Here is a 17,848-nt window from a genome sequence, read left to right on the forward strand (position 1 = left end):
TTCTCAATGCAGAAATGAAGTTTTCTGGTTGTTTTACACAGATAGATGACAGTTAAAAAATAAAGGAGTTGCCTCCTATTGCCCTATGTCCACATTTATTCCCTGGGACATTAAAAAAAGAGGTCTGCTCTTGGTACTTGCACAGTAATCGCTGTCACCATCCCCAGCCAAAAAAAATATTCCTCTCTCCTTTTGCCTTAGACATATTCTTTAGGATACCTGCTGCGTTCCCAGTGTGGCTCTGAGAAATATCACACTCTCTTATCCTGTTTTTTTTATTCACTTCACCCACCAGCAGCCTTCATTTTGCTTTGCTTGCCTGGCCACCTGAAGGAAATGCTTACAGTCTTTCAAAGTGGGCTCACAGAGTTTGACTGAGGTGCTACGTCAGTGCTAGACCAATGCACCACCAAAATGGAACAATCCAGCTGATAAACAGGAAAACTCCAACCACTGGGTTCATGCCAGTGACTTTGGTATGCTAATGTGGGGTATAATAGAGGCTTGCATCAGATTCACTGTCTCTTCTGGAGTTTTATAATATTTAGTCTTCAAAGATGTAGAAAGAGGAAAGGCTTTTTTCTCCTCTCTCAACATTACTTTTGTAAAAGGAGTCTGTGCTGAGAACTGCCGTATGGTTGAAACATCCCTTTATGGACACACAGAGCTCTCTTACAGCTTTCACACTTGCCTTTCCTTGGCCCTTGCACAAGGAATAGAGTGAAAAGTAATGCTTGTAGCCCTTAGGATCAGATACAGTTGGTAAAGCTACCCTGCAGTTTCTGGCTCATCAGAGATCTCTCAAGTCAGATGCAGAAAACCCTGGATAATCTTTGCTGTCCAGTAGACAAAATGGGCCAGAGACCTTACAGTCTGATCTTATGGCTCGTATTCTCTGGTTTAATTTGTCCCCAAGTCACAAATGGGGTGGAAAGCCATCAGATCTTCTCATGCAGGAGTTTCATGGCCTGTATGACACATTTGGAGCAAATCAAGCCTGTGCTATGAATATGGAGCATCTCTCAGCTCACTGTACCTAAGACAGAGGCTCTTAGGAGAAGAGCAGAACACTGAGCAGGCTGTATGCTGCTATGTGTTTGGTCTTCACAGTGTTTTGGATCACAAGGTAACTCTGAGAAGCTCTGGGGCTGTAGCATGCAGTTATCAGGAGCTAACGTGGTCCTTGACAGGATGATGAGGCTTTCTGAGTAAGAACTTTCTAATAAAAAAGAAACACGAGTCCAACAGGGAAGGCTTGGAAACAGAAAAAGAAGCCTTTGAAGGGGGAGAGAACAAGAAAAAGAAAGAGAGACAACCCAGGTGGCAGACGAGGAGAAAGAATCCCCCTAAATAATGAAAACTTGAGGAGTGAGAGACAGGTCTGCCAGAACAGAAAGAGAGACCAGGCTTTGAAATAGGAGGGGAAAAGAAAAATATATATATATGTGGAAGTCACTAAAAGCAGAGGACAAAGCATTAAGAGCCAAAAGGGGCTGAGTAGGGCACTAAGATCAAAGGGACTGCTGTATGAACGTTGAAAGCACACAAGTAGAATATAAAAACCATGGAGATATTCCATTTCGGGTAACTCCAAAGATGAGGTTTGGGGATTTCACAACACAGGGTGAAAAATGTTTGACCTGGTTATCTAAAAAACAAAAACATCTCAATCGCTGTCTTCTTCCAGAAGAAATCATGCCAATCAGTTTGAAACACAGGAGTGCTACTGTATTCTTTAAATCCTTTCTGATTTTAATTTATTTCACTGGCATCCTATTATGCCTTAATTAGATGGTGATTTCTCACTATCACACATTTAAGTCAGCAGATAGCCCAATGGAGTGAGAGAATGAAATCAGATATAGTTGAGGCATACAGTTTCTTGGAGTATTTGCAGTGCCCTGAGAGTGAGGAGATGACTAAAGAGAGACTGGATCATACAGATAGTTGTGGCAGAAGTATATATTAAGAAGCAGATTTTAAGTCCACATCACAGGTCATGGCTTTCAAAAGAGCTTGGTCTGCATTTGTGCATGTAAAAAAGTGGTCAGACTTTTTTACATGCACCAAAACATATCTCCAGAATGAAATGAAATGAAATGTTCATTTGAGGGTGGTAAAAGTTTATGGTCAAGCCTGAAGGTCACTGTAAATTAGAAAGCTGGATTCCTCTTCTCTCCATCACGTGCTCTTAGTCCCTCTAATTTATACTCCCTTCCCCCTGAAGGATTAGCAAATAAATTCATTTTATTTAAATTGGTTGTCAAAATATAATGCAGTCAGCTTCAACTCGTGTTTCAGCTCAAGAGCAGAAGCAGTCCATGCAGAGAGTGCTCTGAAAGTCACACTAGTAGCAGACCAGAGTTTTCAGTCAGGGCCACTGGGGTGGCTCTGATGACTTTACAGTTAGTTCATGATTAATAGATGTCTTTTGTAACACGGTTCTCCTGCATCTCTCCTCTCCCCTCTGCCTGATACCTGTGGGTTGTGCTGTTCTGATGTCTGATTCTGCTCTCACCCGGTTCATCTTGATTAGAGGAAAAGAGAGTATGCAGGGGGATGTATGCTTGCGCGTGTGTACAACAACGCATAGCCTGTGAGCTTCCATCCTCTGAAAGCAGCTTTTCATTCTTGTCAAGACAAACCCACAGCGAAGTTCAGAAGTCACTGCTGTTAGACAGGAAAAGGGCCAGTTCAAATCTGTCACTCCATCAGAGCATGGTATTCCCCCCTGGTAAAGGTCACTTTGAGAGAAGATATGAAAGTGATTCAATACTTGAACTTATACACAAAGCCAAGCAACTTATTTACTATGCAGTGACCCTGTAGTGACCTCATCCACAACATATGCAGCTCCCACTGGCATCGGTTGGTGTCGTGAGTACAGATCAAGAAAACAGTATTGCTGTTCTAGGGGAATACACTGAGTGCATCTGCGCTTTAGTTTTACAAATCCCGTATGCACCTTTCAATCACTTTTTATAAACATTAATAAAGTATTGAGTGGAACTTTGAAAGACGAGCTTTTATTTTCATCCAGGCATTTCTAATGCTGTTTCTGAAGGCACAGTGAGTAAGACACATACACCAAAGGCATGCAAGAGTTTTTCAAGCTGTGCCGTCTTTTACCTTGAACAAGAATGTTCACAGCGATGCTCTGAAATAAATTCCAGTCCAAGTGATCATTTGTTTAAAAGTGAGGAATAAGCAATTTCTTTTTCTTTTGAAAAACATTGGAGGCCAAGGGGATCATGTAGAACTTTTCTTGCACTGAACTTGATTTTATTAGTTCTCAGGGAAGCACCTAGTTCGGAAGGTAAAGAAGAAAACTGATGATCCCCATCTTTCAAAGGCACACCATGGTTACCAGCTTTGCGGGACTACCGTATGAATCACTGTTTTGTGTCACCGCTCATACACAGCTGTGCTGTCACTGTGCAGAATTTTTCTGAGCACCAACATCCAAATTCAAATTAAAAGGGAAACCCAAACAAATTCATCTACTTCTCTCATGATTCACCTGCTTCCTTGCCACCATCATGGATGCAATGCAGGGACAGAGAAGGAGAGAAAAAAATAAAAGCAGCAACCTCTAAATTTGAAAAGCTGAGGCTGTTTGTTTAACAGATAGAAAACATTTATAAGATCTCACTTTATTCTGAGGTTTCTAATGCAGGTTTTATTGTTGTTGTTGTTGTTGTTTTAAATTATGTTCCCTGGTTTCCCCCAAACCAAGTTTACAATTCTAGTATAAAACAGCAAATCTGTCTGCCTGATATAAAAAGCTATTTTCTCCCCCCTCCTTCCCTTTTTATTTCCCCTCCTCAATCGACAGCATTTGCCTCCGGTGCCTCAACACTAGCTATGACTGTGTCTTAATGAAAAAAGATGTATAAAATATTACCATAACCTCAGAGGCATGAGTAAAGCCCTTATTAGGATTCGGGACCTACAGCTGGAAGTGGGGCTCAGGCTGGGAGATAAAGTTAACTATTGTTAGCTCACAAGTGGCTCAGACTTCCTGGCAACTGAAGTGAATTACTCAGCCCTTTATGCAGGGTTTCAGAAACAGTTCACTGTTTCACAACAAAAAAGGCATTCAGGCAGGCATTCAGGCCGGGAGAGATGGTCTCCCCGGGCTCTAGAAAGCTAGCTTTAAGGCAGTGAATGGACACTGGAGCCTCATAAGTGAATGACCACTGTGGGAAAGGGTGATGATGTCAGCCTGAATGCATTTCCAATGGTTTTGTCCCACTTTTCATTGCTTTTGCGCTCTCCCTCACTCCCTTTCTCTGCCTCAGTCTGTCCCCTTCCTGTTCTTTTCAGGCCATTATTTTAAAAGTTGAGACCTCGCATCAACACCAAGGGCCCACTGCGACGTGGTTGCCATGGCGATGTTTCTCTGCACATTTGTTTGCATATAAAAAATATTTGGGGGTTGAAGGGGAATGGGGAGGGCTGAAAAGAAGATGAAAAAGTGAGAGGTGGAGGGAGAGGAGGAGTGTCAGCATCCTGCGGCTGGGAGCTGGGGCTCAGAGGCTAGGGGTGGGGGGAGGAAAAGGGGGGAACCAGGAGGGGAACTGATGAAAGCAGCAGGGATTTGGGGTCCTTTGAAAAACAAATTTGTAATCCTTCACACTGCACATGTTTGAAAGGATCGGCACTTTTGAAGGCCTAGGGAAGAATCAGAATAATGTTCTTAGTTAAGCCCTCGGAAAGAACAGAGTCATGCTTTGGAAAACATACCCAATTACATAAGTTTATCAAAAGCTTTCAAAGGCTCCTCTGTCCTCAACCAAAAAGAAAAAAAAAATAGCAGAGGGGTGAAAGAAGGAGAAGGTTCCTCAGTGCATTGCCTGCGGTAGCAGGCGCACTACAGCTAGGCCGACATCCCCCAGCCAGCACGGCCTGCCATTCCCGGCCTGCCTCCCCGTGCTACCAGCACCTCCTGGAAAGTATCTTCGCAAAAACTGTCTGGATACGCACACCACAAGGGAACGTGGAGCAAAGCACTTAACAGACAATATTTGCAGGTAAAACCATGCCGCTTCGACTCTCCTGGCCTGCAAGCCCACCTGGATTGCCTCCTACCCTTCATGAAATACTTGCTATTCATAGGGATAAATGTATGCAGGCTTAGCTAAGCTTGTCCTGAGGCAAAATTACAAGATGGCAGCGTTGTGCAGGCAGCAAGCATTACGTTATGGATTAGCCCCACTAGGCTCCTGGTGTGCTGGGGTTTGGAGCTAGTGTGCACAGGATTGCAGCTGCACCGGGATGTTTTAGCAGCAGTCCCCCTCGGGGAGTGCCCTCCCTCTGCCTTACTGCAACCCTGTCCTGCTGAGACCATCGTTGCATCTTTGCAGGCAAAATGGGTAGCTTCTGACAATGAATAATTAACACAAGTTTCCCATCCTGCTGTACAAAAAAAAAAAAAAAAAAGGCAAAAAAGCAAACACACAGCACATACTGGGGTAGCTTTATTGTGCTGTAAATGAAGGGGCTGTTGACTTCACCTTAACTGTCTTTCTGTTGGTGCTTTCCTTCACCCCCACAGACAGCCGATATGCTTTTGTAGCCAGAGGTAAAAGCTACACACAGGCAACGTGCTTTAGCGTTGCCATAAGGTAAATTCACAAAGATCTCCAGAAAAGCTTTGTGGAGTTCTTCTGAACTCCAGAAGAACTTCTGAAAGTTCCTGTCATATAAAGATGCTCCATTAAGGCTATTTCTAACCAGTCTTACGAGATAAAGCATGAAGATACTTATTTTCCCAAGGTAGTTTTTCCTCTTCCTTCTTTTCCTTAAGAAGACTATCAATACAGTATCTTGTTCTGTTTGGCTTTAGCAGGGCACCTACTGCCTCAGATCTTGTCCATTCAGGTAGAAACAAAGACCAAGGAAAGCATACAAGGCTGTGTTTTCAGATAGCGTTAGCCTAGTTTGAGATTAAGGCGCCACCCAAGGGACACTGCCTTCTGCCTTCAGCCCTTGACACACATTGTGCCCACACTATACTTGTTAACGGTGGGACAATCTCTGATGAACTCATGCTGCTCTGAAAACCCCTCTTAGCCATTTTTTCCTTCCCTGACTAGTGCAGACTTGTGTGAATAACGTTAATATGAATGCTTCAGTTCATTATAAATCAATTCACTGGCTTCAATAAACTCACCTAGTGCCAATAGGAAAGTTCCTTTACACAGACTTCAGCCAAAATAAAAACAGCAGGTCTTATAATTGATATAGGTGTTTCAGTATCATTAATCACATAAACATGTCTACTTGGAATGTATGCAATCCCTGTGTCTCCACAACTGCAGAGACTGAGGTGCTAACTCCTTGATACTGGTGCCATTTACCTAAATTGTTAATCCACTGAAGATAAATAGGTGTTAAGAAAAATACCAGAGTGCCTGCCTGAGGTGTTTTCTCTTCCCAGTTTCCCTCTGCTTAGGTCTTCTGACTTCACCATTTCATTAGTCCTCTTTATGTCCACAATAGACTTAAGTGACCAATGTAAACATAAAAATAAAGAATAAGTTAAGAGATGAAAATACTTTTCAGGCCTTCTTTATATATTGCCCCAAAAGAGTGAAAAGGGCACAATTCTCTTTTCCTGGTCACCTCTTTCTAGCCTTAAGCAAGTCTGGTCAGTCAGACATGTACAAGCACTGCAGAGCCCCAGAGGCCCTCATGTGAGGCTCTCCTATACTAACAAGCACTGGGTGAAGCAAACACAGTCATTGTGGAAGGACTACTGTGTCTTGTCTAGAAATGGCTCTGAGGCCAAGCTGCCCAGGAAAGATTCCCCCCCCCCCCCAAAAAAAAAAAATTCTTTCCACAAACCCCTGCAGAAAAACATTTTGCAGTGTTTAGACGGTTCTTATCTGCTTGAATAGCCCTGGGCCTCCACATAACTACTGTGATGCACCAACAATCCCCCACCAACATGCTTAGAAAACTGCTCCTCTGAAGTTGCATCTTATCTACAGCAGAAGTACTGCTGAGTGTCATGGGCTACTGTGGACTCAGTGTGCAATGGGCCAGAGGCCAGCCAGAGAGACTTGCTTACAGTAGCAGGTAATGATAGGCATCTGAAATGCAACCCTCATGAGACTTAGAGGGGATTCAAATCATTGTGAAAATAAATGTATGACTAAATGGAAGTTAATATTCTGAAATTTTACATTTAAAAAAAAAAAAAGGAAGAACATTACTGCTTCATGAAGTTTCAAACCCTTTTTTCCTTTTTTTTTTTTTTTGGTCCTGATTCCAGATGAAAATCCACGTGTAACCGTTGCAAAGACTTGCAGGAGAGAAAGTCCAGTTTTCTGTTAGCTCTGTTTGAAGGTTGTCTGAAGGTTGGACTGTCTTGTCTGGCACCAGGCTCTTAGTAAGCATCCAGCATCACCATTTTCTTTCACTTATCACAGAAAAGCTCACACCATTAGGAAGTTCCAGTCATTTAAGATATTGCTCTAAGAAAGAAGGGATGTATCAGCTAAATTTGAAGCAGCTCAGTGGAACAGCCCCCAAAGTTTGAGTTGGATAAAAATCATAGGAAATAAACAGCTATGAAGGCAGAAGGCCAAAACAAGATTTAAAAGGCTTTTGAACTCTATCCAGACAAGATCAGGGGAAATTAAAATGATTTTCTAAGAGCTGGCTGCTGGCAGGTATATTTTAAAGTAGTCTCTCCTGAAACCTCCCTTTCTCTGCTTCGAACTCTCACAGCTTTGCTGTGAATATGGTTAATTAGATTTTGGAAAGAAAATCTTTAGGAATATAATGTGTTCTTTCCTTATATAACATTTCTATCATCTTATATCTAAGTTCCTCATGGACACTGGTAAGTTTATTATGTCTCCCTCCCTTTCTTTGCCCTTCAAGAGCTGCGGAGGTAAGCTTTCCCAATTTTCTAGTGGGAGCTGTGAAAATCTCACTCTTGCAAAAACTAGGTCTCTGTCTGCAGCCACCTTCACTTATAGAGGGCTTTCCTTTGGTCTCATTTCCTTCCTGGCACTGATCATGGTGGAAAATTTGGGCTTGCTCTCTAAGCCTTTTCTCCTTCACTTTCCCATTCATTATTCTCTGCACAGCACTATAGTTGATGCTTTTTCCCTCCTCTATCCATATTGCCATCTCTTATCCCTCCAACACTTCCCCATTAGCCTTCCCCTCTAATTTTGTCTCTTTTCAACGTAATTTTTCATCTGAGACTTCAGCTTCAATATTGGTGACCTTCTTGATTTGCAGCTGCATGTGTTGTTCCCTTTTGTTTTCATTGCACTCAGAGATCCTTCGTAACTTCTCCCACTCCCTTTACTTCCTCTTAACCAAAGGCTAAGGACCACTTACTTCCTCTTAGCTCAACACAGCATATAGCCAAACACTCTAATGCTTCCCCTTCCCTTACAGCCTATCTACATTAATGGTTCACCTGCTCCTCCTGCTTTCCCCCTTGCCTTCTGTTCCCTTCCTTCCACTGACAACCTTTACTCAACAAGAGCAGGAACAGCGCGTTACCAAACGGAGACCAAGATCCACCACTAGCTATCATTTCCACATCAACTAGCGTGGTATTCTTCAGATATTTAATGCTGCCACAGTGACTGCTACAGCTGGGAGAGACTTTATGAGTAGTAGGAGAAGATGATTCAACATGGGAACTCACTGTGGTTAAGCAGCGTACAGGGACGATGGGGAAGGAGGAGAGGAAGGACTATTTTCCTACCTTTGCATTCCCAGTTTTCATTTCTACCTCTATACCTGATTTCGTCAATTTCTCTACAGAGAAAATTATCAATGTGTAGTTGGAATTTCATCTTCCTCTTTATTGATCTTCTCTTCCATCTTCCTTCCCCACAACTCTTTTCTCTCTTTTCAGCTGCTAACATTTCTTGTCTGATCTCCTCTGACCATAGCACATGCCCTAAGTCTTATCTTAGAGAAAAAAGGAAAAAAAAAATCATTAATCTGCTTCTCCAACCCCCCACTGTTGCATTTACCTCTCCTAGAAGACCACAGGGGAAAACAAATTTAAAAAAAAAAAAAAAAGGGAATTCAGTGATCTCATCACTGTCAAAGATTTCAACCCTCTTGATCTCAAGTGACTTAAACACAGCTGAAATTATATTGTACTTTGGCTTAGGTCTCTCTTCTCTCTTCTGTTCATTCTTTCCCCTTTTCTTTAGAAACCTCTCACTTTTGAGACTTCAAACCTCTGAGAGTCTGCCCCAGACCACCTTCTTTCCTCCCTCTTCAAAGTATACCTGGATAATCCCATCCATATCCATTTTTGTGTCATTTTATGTCATTTTTAAAATCAGATTGACATGCAGATTTTTCCTAAAATTATGACTATTGTGTTGGTGCTTAATGGTGAGTTGAACTCATTTGATAATCCACATTCAGACTGCTTGCCTGTGGTCATACAAGAAGGATATAACATATCCATATAATCTTGTTCTCTTCCTTTTTCCCTTCAAACTATTGTTCACAGAGACACTACTGTGGATGCACAGAATTCCTTCATTAACTCCAAAATACAGTTTATGGTCCTTTGCTTTCTGCATGCCTATTTTTCTTCCTTTTATGTGTCTCAGTCTCTGGAAATACCTCATTCCTTGTACAAATATCTCACTACCATGTTAAGGTCTTGCTCCTCTTTGATCTTCCCATGGCACTAGAAGTACTCTTGAAATGCTTGGCAGTTAATAGCTGATCATTGATTTAAGTGGGAAGTGAGGAACCTGAATATTTTATTGGATCTGGGCCATGGTCCCCCCTTTAGGGAGCTTTTATCCACCTAAACTCAGAGCATCTGCCTAGCATGCAAAAGGCTCTGCTTGAGAGACCTACAATACAAGTACTGACAGACAATATCAAGTCTCATATAATATGAATAGACAGGGAGAAGCCAGGTCAATTCTGCTCCCTCAAGAGTTTTTCTTCATCTTTAGAGCAGAGCAAGCATCAGACTTCCTCCCTTGCCCCAAGTTAAGCATCTGTAGGGCACCAGAGAGTCACAGAGTGATGCAGGCCCTTTGGCTCTGGAAATACATTAATGAGTCAGCGCCATCACCCCTCCTACGGCCCCTGCTTTGGAGGTTCTGCTTGTGCCCAGAGCAAGGTGTACAGCCAGGAGCAGCCAGGGGCCTATTTCTCAGGTGTGCTGGAACTGAGTGCTAAGCTATTTACCCTGCGTGTGTTAGAAACCATGACAACACTAAATTCATCTGGAAATAAAGCATCTCCAGCAGTAAAAACTGCAGTTTGCACTATGGATGAGAGGTTGGAATATAAGGCTTCACTCTGCACTTTGCTGGAGAGCTCCCTGACTGCACGGCTGTAGCCTAGGTTCAATCATGTTGGTAGGAGAGGAAACAACGGTTCCTCCTTCCCATCCTTTCCCAATCTCAAGTTGCATCATTCTGCAGAAAGTAACTTCAATTACTTAAAACTTAAAGCTTTACTGATAAGTATAGATCCATGGAAAGAACAAGCAAGAAGGAACTAGATTTGGTAGTCCACTGGAAGTGTGGGAATTAAGGGGAAGAAAATTCTTGTTTCCTATGTAACGTCCTAAGAAAAAAAGTCCAAACAGAAACAGCTGTTCTTTTAGTCCTTCACGAGGGCTTAGACCTCTAAGAATGGGTCTATCAGATACTTCTAGTTAGAATAGTCAGGTTTTAAGAACTTTTCTGTCTGGGGAAGCTAAGCAATTTGCAGCACACTTTGAACCCAGTGATCACTTCTGTGAACGCACACCATAAGCTGAAAAAAAAATGTGGGAAGAGCAACTTTCTCTAATTTGAAGAACTAAGAACATGGAGCAGTCCCTGTGCAGGTCAAAGAGAGTACCAGTGGCCAATTTGCATTTGAAGTCCCTGCAAAATAAATGTTCCAGTGGACAAACTGTAATGGTCAAAACTGTGCAGACAAAACCTCATGAAGAACCAGTTAATGTAGGCAAGCAGCAGTTTTCAGCTACTGGCTGTTTTGTTTTTTTCCCTGTTTTTGTTTTATTTTACAGCTGGAGCCATCTTCCATAAAATCCCTTCTCACAACATACACCAGATTTCTAGCCTCCTATACATATGGTTAATTCTGGCAAAATATCAACTGGATTCTAGGGGTAATAATTCCGCGTAAAAACAGAGAGAGTCATCCAATGTCTTAATATAATATTTATGATATTAATTATTCTGAGATTACTGTAACATTTCACCAGTTACAGTTTTCTATGTCATGCTTTCTCTTTCTTTTTCTTTCTTTAATTTCTGATTGTTATTTTGTAAGTTTTATCACTTCTTTATTGTGTAATAGAAGCATTTTATATTTCAATTTATACCAACATTCAACATTACTTATTTGTTATGGTCTTTTTTTTTTTCTTTTTTTTTTTTTTTTTTTTTTACTGAAGTAATAAAAGGTTTAAACATTAAAGAATTTCAGGCAAACCCTTTTTTCTTGTTTCAGTGCTGAGAATAGATTTTGGTAGTGGTCAGCGTATTAGCAGCATATAGAGACAGCTTTTAGTTTCATTTTCTAGTATTTGAATTTCTGTAATTCTAGGTCATGTGGAGAAGCCTCACTAAGGACCTGGAATCACCAGGAGCCAAGGTTTCAAATGTGCATGTTTCTAGTTACACATTTCAGGCCTTCCTCAGTTGCCTATCTCGATTAGTTCAGTCCCCAGAGCATCAGAACTGCAAATGAATGCACTAAGAGCTTTTGATGATCAGCACCAATGAAATTCAGGCATCTTTTAGACTTCAAGTGTCAGCTTTGACTCTAATAGAAAATGAAGCACAGAAACAAAACCTGCGCACTCCTATGACAGCACCATATTCTTCCTCAAGGCGTCTTCCCAGACAAAGATTCAGAGGTCATAAAAAGCTGTTCCATGGGGGATGGATGAGGTCTCAAATTCCCTTTACATACACAGGGGAGAAACCACTTTACTCCTTTACCACACTATTCAAAAAATGGAGATTCCCTCTTCATCTGACAAAGTACAACCATCCTTCTCTTTCTCTCCATGTCCTTTGTACTCCAGCAAAAATCATTGAGAAGAAGTAGAGAGTGGAAAGAATTTCTCCTAGGGGGACAGAAGGGTGGGAGGGAAGATTAGGTAGGTAGGTGTGACTTGTTTACCCTCTGGCATAGTAAACAGCTGCAAATTCAAGAAATCACAAACAAAGGAATATCTCTGGGGGGGGAAAAAAAAAAAAAGTTACTGATATATTACCTCAGAAAGTAAATTTTGAACTGTTTTCAACAACCAGTACCATGAAATATGAAGTGCCTGGGACTCTCTTAGGTGTGGCAAAGGAGGTTAACCTCTATGCTCTACATTACAGCATAAAGGAGCATTGCTCATACAGATGACTGTGAAGAATCTTGAATTTATACTCTCCAAGTCAACGTGGCCAACGGAGAAAATGTTTTCAGCATTTAGCTTACTTAAACAAAAAATTAAAAGAAAAAAAAAAGTGCCACCTTTTATTTATTCCTTCAGGAACACATAAAACCAGCTTCTGTTTAGAGGCAAGCCAAATACACTTAAGTAATGTATATAATCTAAAGCAAATAAATATAGCTCACTTCTCTGTTAATATAATTAACATTGCCTATTAACTAAGACAGTAATGTAATCAGGGAAAATATGAGGCGGAGTCTACTGTAAAACAGACAATAAATTGTGGAAAATAACCACAGGTGAGAAAGAAGAAAACAAAATGCAAAAAGTGAATATAATGTTATATGTCCAAATCCACATTTTAGAGAATCAGAAAGCCTCGCGGCTATTAGTGTGAAAAGCTGAAGGAAGGCAATGGCAGCAAGATGGCAGGTGACTCTTCCACGTTGGGGTTTGTATGTTAATGCCTCAGAGCATATGCTTGCCCAAGACCTGAGGAATACATGCACTGGGAAGGGAGTGTTATGATGAAAGACAGGTAGACCAGTGATGGTTTATTAAGAAATGCTGGGAGCAGAAAAGCATCTAGTGGAGATGTGGAAAAGGCCTCCACTTTAAATCCTTCATACTCAATGGAGCAGAGAAACACTCCCTTGGCTGGTGACAGCAAAGCACTGGCAATGTTGAGAAAGTCAAGTAGCCATTCATCATTGTGGCATGGGGGAAGTTGCATAAAGAATCTGAAAAGCCCTCCGAAGCACCCTGAACCCGGTCAGTAATTATGTCAAGCGTTTGACCCACTGAAACTACTATTAACCTCTAACAGAGATGCGGTTGTACAGCCAAACATTCACAACGTTAGTCATGTTTAAAAAGCTTCCAGTAAAGATGGCACAGGCCTATGAGAGGAATTTGCACATTCCCCCTCTAATTGACAGGATTCATTCAACTCTTTGCAATCTTATCCCTTATTTTCCCTGGGAACTCAATAAATGAAGTATTGTCCCCACGGATTTATTCTTTCCTATTATAGGAAATCTTGTTTGGTAAGGGTGGGATGGCCTATGCTACAAATTTCCTAAATGGTTGATTTAAATTTGTATAATTACAATCATCCTGACCATAAGTCTTAGTTTAGAGTAGAAAGGAAACACTTTGTTCTCCTCTTTTTCCTTTCAGGCGCATCAAGGACAAAGTAGCAAGTGTCATAGAAAACGCGTCAGCAGTCCCAAAGGGTTTTCCAATACCCTGAAATTCCCATATCCCCATGTTTATGCTTGCCTGTCTTTAATGCTGACACATGACCATCTCCAGCAGTTCTTTGTGTGACTCCGTGTTTACACTCAAGGGATGCTGGCAGAATAAAGTTGTCCTTGCCCACACAGGATGTGATCCTAGCAGGCCAGGCTCCTCTCTGGCTCTGAAACTGCCTAATGTCACTGAAATCAATAGAGTTATCCTCATTTGCAGCAGTGGGAGGCAGTGTCAGGTCCTTTACTTCCCTGGCAGTCTGAAGCTCTGGCTCAAAGCCAGGAAGGAGAGGTCTTATCCTACAGGCAGTGAACTAGCACCCTGCTGTGGGACTAGTGAGCAGAGGGACCAGCTGGAACCCAGACAGGATGAAAAGAAATAATGAAACAGGAGGGATCCCCTCAAACACACACAAGAAAAGGTGACAACTCATTGTTGTCAATCTACTGATTTGGCCATCCTGATTCTTAAGAGTCATAACCATTGAAATGCACCATTAATAAATCAAAAAGGGGCCATAAGGATTATTACAAGATAAATTTCTGAAATCAATGCTCTACCATTCCAGAATAACTTCACTGTTTAACTGAAATCAGTAGAATTACCCTGACATAAAACAGAAGTAATCTGGTAGTGAATTTAGACTTTCAGCTACAAAAGACAAAAACAGGGGTGTAGCAGATGCCACATACACAGTTTAACAGGAGTTAACAGGGACAGAAATAAACACAGTCCTTCTAGCTTTCTAATAAATTAACACAGGTAAAGGCACAGCGATGACTGTTTCTACTGTTTCATTTCATATTTTGGTGTTCTCTAGCAAGATTAAACTCACTAAATGATTAATTAACTATGTTCCTAGAACTTTTGGAAGTAAATTCTGTTTAGAACCCTTATCTGAAAACTTTTCACGTATTTCAGATGACCTTAAATAAGTTGACTGTTTTTGCTCTTTCCCCTTTACAGACCTCAGCACTGTGCTTTTTTAGCAGCATCTTTTCATTTTCTTGTATGATTCAAGCAATGCTACTCACAAAAGCATATTAGAAATTAGCCCCCTACACATATTTCAAAGAAACCAAGCTTTCTGTGTAACATCTGCCTCTTGGCTAGCCTCTCTTGGTCACCTGAATTGTGCCCTGGGTACCTACTAGTAATCAGAGACATATTTCTCCTCCAATTCTGCATTGTGATCAGAATAATCTTATCTCCAATTCCCCACTTACCTCTTTATGATGTTTTAATTCAATCCTGACACTGCAGCCATGATGCCTTTTGGAGGAGTTGTATAGTGCAGTCGAAAAAAGACTTATGAACATGGCACTGTGGGATCAGCAGCGCAAGCACATGAGCTGTACCTTGGAAGTCAAATATAGGCTGCAGGGCAAAAATATATGTGGAAAGGCTATCACATAAGAAATCCACTTTTACAATTCCTGTAGTGCAGCCATGGTAAGTGGCCTTCTCCTAAATGTTCTTCTGATTGTGACGTTTTGATTTAACTATTATCAACCCAGACCCTGCCTCTGTCAGGGTCGGTTTCTGGATTCTTTGTTGAGAGATTTCCTCCAGCTTCTTTCATTTAAGCTAGGCAGTACCAGTAAATATCTCATGAGTCAGGAAAAAAATTAAGCTCTTGGCCCCCCCGACTCCTTAATTCGATGCTTAACAAAAGGCTGAATACTTTCTTCTCCTTCTCTACTACCCATTTCCACTCTTTCTTTGCAACCATTGAGTATGTTACTGCAACAGACTGGCAGCAGTGAAGGCAGATACCATGCAGGCAGAACTAAACTAGCTTTAAACTAAATAGATCATACACCCTTAACAGGTAAAGTTGATGTAGCACGGTTCTGAGTATGGGCTTCTGCAGCACCTCCAGCCTAAGGTAAAGTTCATGACTTGCTGCATCTTACTGTAACTGCACCTAAGCTTGGTAGTATAAATCTAGTTTATCTATGCTACCTACAGTAGGAAGGTAAATGATTACTATATTGCACAGTAGCCACTGAAGCACAGGCCAGTCTTCACATTTCTCTACATGCCCTTTCTCATCACACACAACAAACCTATTGCTCAGTATGTCTTCTGATCCTGAAGCATCCTCAGCACCCTACCTGCCCTGGGAGGTATGGCATTCAGATGCAATGGCAGGCAGACCCCAGCTAGAAGCTGAGGAAAGATCTGGATTCAGCAACAGGGTCTTCAGAATGGGGAAAGCAAGTCCTGAAATCATGGGCTGGGAGTTTAGAGGAGGCCCCATGCAACTTAGGAAGGTTAAATTTGATTGTATCCTGTGAGAAAAGCACCAGCAGGGGAAGGACTTGGCAAAATGTCAAGCATAAGCAGAGACTTCATAAGGCTTCTTCTAGAAAATTAATCTGAAATAAGTTTGGGTTTCATTTCAGTGCTGAGAGAAGGTTAGGGTCAGTTTTTTCTTTCCTTCTGAAGTAGTGCCCTGATTCCTTCTTACATTTCTATAATAAGCTTCTATGAATTCCAATAAAATAATCACCTGCAGGATTCAGTTTTATTGCCCTAGACAAATACATCATCTTTACTCCAATTTAGGAAAAGCATCACAGCCATGTGTAATAGTCCAGATCCTCTAAAAAGTGGAACAGACATTTAATTTAACAGCAAGGCTTTTCTCAATCAAAAGGCTAGAGAAACAGGTTTTTCTTAATTACAGCATATGGCAGAAAAAAAAATAAATGTACTTACTTCTGTAGTTTGAAAGTAGTCATCTCCCTCTGGTTATATGTACCTCAATGAAAGAATGCTATATAAATAATTCTGGAATTAAAAGAAATTAAAACATTGTCACCCCTCAGAGAGCTAATTTAAAGGCATACTTCCTACCCAACCCAAGAAATGGGATACAGGTAAAGATCCTCTTTACCTAAAAGGGCTCAACCTTATAGCTTCGCATTCTGAGGAATGTCACTTAGCCATGTTATCTTATATTAAGTTTATGGGCAGGCCTATATTATGGGTGCCACCAGATTGTTGCTCAGACATAAGGTGCCTTTTGGTCTGAAGCTGTAGTCATGGACTCCACTATTAACACTGACACGAGCATCATATGTATCATCCTCATGAACTGAGTAGAAAAAAATACCAGGGAGAAAAATAAACGACGTTTAACTTTTACCTCTGCTGAACAGCTTTTCCTTCGATTTTGAATCGCACACATCAAGATGATTTTCAAGGAAGAAACACAAAGTAATCAAGGTAATGTTTGTCCTCTCATAAGATGCTCTGTGTGAAGGTCCTGACTACCTCTAAGCCTGAATGATAAGGCCAGTGCCTGCAATGCCTTTTTCACATCAGAAAAGCATACTGTCATACCAGTGCACTGATCCAGAGGCTTCTCCACTCTGGCACACAGAAATAATTCCCTGAGAGTGTCAGCACAGGCCCTACATGTTTGACAGCACCTAATAGGGCAGATCAAACACCTGATTCCCTTTAGCTCTGTTATTATTTGAAGTTGAGTGAAACAGCCAACAGGTGGTTGTGGAATCTCCTTCTCTGGGGATATTCAAGGCCCAACATGTGAAAGCCTCTTTGTCTTGTTTAAGCCCCCAAATACAATGAAGTGTGTTTAGCCAGTGGTCATTCAGTCAAAGCACACACCTCATATAATAACGGCCTAATGCATAAGGAGTGGAAGAAGACTGAACCAACAACCTCCCTTCCACTGTGTGGAAACAGAATCTTACACTTCCCTATATTGATAATCTGAAGCGGTCCCAGAGCCCTGAGGACAAACCTTCAGATGTCTTCAGGAAGAAGATGGGCTGCCATCCCTTATACAGTTCCCTGATATTACTAAATCTTCAAGTAATGTTGCCAGTGCCACTGTAGAAATTCCTGTGGAGACAGAAAAGCCCACGTTGTATTGGCCACAAATAGCTAGCCTTCACTGGTAACTTTCAAGCTCTATCCACGTTTCCAGAACTGAATACACAGGCATAACAAACATATATATCATTCACTTTAAACCTTCATGAGGATGTTCTTTTCGTAGCTCTCCTGTTCAGTACAAATTTAGTGCTTTTAAAGTTGGGCATTAATTGTTTCTCAATAAGATATCATCATAAAACATGCAATTTAGTGCTTCGTTTCTTCCAATTTCCATATAGGAATCAGACTGTTCTAAATTCA

At 41.3% G+C, this 17,848-nt stretch overlaps 1 long non-coding RNA gene across 9 annotated transcripts in view; it reads right to left on the reverse strand.

The window, feature by feature from the left end:
* LOC308191884 overlaps positions 1-17,426 on the reverse strand; it is a 54,166-nt gene extending 36,740 nt beyond the window's left edge. The window contains exons 1-5 of one of the 9 annotated variants that reach the window (XR_013948339.1): positions 16,833-17,426; positions 16,403-16,474; positions 14,905-15,055; positions 3,130-3,304; positions 2,355-2,744 (exon numbers count right to left, since the gene is read on the reverse strand). This is a non-coding gene — a long non-coding RNA (uncharacterized lncRNA). The other 8 variants (XR_013948340.1, XR_013948341.1, XR_013948342.1 and 5 more) reach the window with 8 other exon arrangements.
* Between the last annotated feature and the right edge of the window lie 422 nt (positions 17,427-17,848).

This window comes from Anser brachyrhynchus (assembly GCF_964034855.1).
Source record: "Anser brachyrhynchus genome assembly, chromosome: 3".
Classification (NCBI taxonomy): Eukaryota; Metazoa; Chordata; class Aves; order Anseriformes; family Anatidae; genus Anser; species Anser brachyrhynchus.